The following is a 942-nucleotide window of genomic DNA, read 5'->3' as shown; positions in this document are numbered from 1 at the left end:
CTGATTTTGTCTTTTCAGAAACCTAAATCAGGGGTTATGCCCCTTACAGAAAGGTCAAATCTCTTCGGTCAAAATGTAACAAAGTTGCGCCATAAAGACCCAAACATTTTCCACTATTTAAAACTTCTGTAAGCATAATGGTTTCTGAGATTATCCCATAACAAGGTGTTAGGTCAAAGGTCAAGGTCAACATACAAATTTGACCTTGAGGTATTTTTCAAAGATACATGAATTGATGATGAATGGTGAAGATCCTAGGTGTCTACGACTTACGGTTTCTGAGTTTTGGTGGCCAACCGACACCGGTTAATTTTCAGAGGGGCATAACCCTACCAATGAGTCGTTGAATCTTTTCGATCCAAATGAAACGAAGAACCGGGGTCTGGTCCTGAACAAATTTCACCCTTTGTTTTTTTTCTACCTATTACGGTTACGGTGTTGGAACGATAACAAGGTTTTTGGGTTTCGGAGGGATAACTCCGAACCGACAAAATATTTCGACTAACAGGGTGAGTTCCAGATAGGTATTCATGACACCGATACAAAGTGTGAACATGAAAGCGACACGTCTTACGGTTAACGCGGCTAAATTTGTCAAAGTTTGGCGGAAAAAGAATAATAATAATTAAACTGTCAATTGTTCTTGAACAATTGAGAGGTCTTTCCTTTTGTAATGTAAAATACATGTTCTTATAGATGTAGAATTTATTGAAAAGGTCAAGGTCAACCGTACAAAGCTTGAAAACACACTTAAAATCCATTATATGAGGTTAAAAACACTAAATTCGCTATCTGGGACATGACCTTGACCTTTGACCTTTTGACCTTTGTCAAGGTCATTAGTCCCCAATGTCATTGCAAAAGACCCCATGGGTCTAGGACCTTTGGTTATATAGTAAAAGCTGATTTTGTCTTTTCAGAAACCTAAAACAGGGGTTATGC

This window comes from Mytilus galloprovincialis, chromosome 11, assembly GCF_965363235.1.
Source record: "Mytilus galloprovincialis chromosome 11, xbMytGall1.hap1.1, whole genome shotgun sequence".
Classification (NCBI taxonomy): domain Eukaryota; kingdom Metazoa; phylum Mollusca; class Bivalvia; order Mytilida; family Mytilidae; genus Mytilus; species Mytilus galloprovincialis.
The sequence above is the reverse complement of the archived record's forward strand: the minus strand, read 5'-3'. Positions refer to the sequence as shown.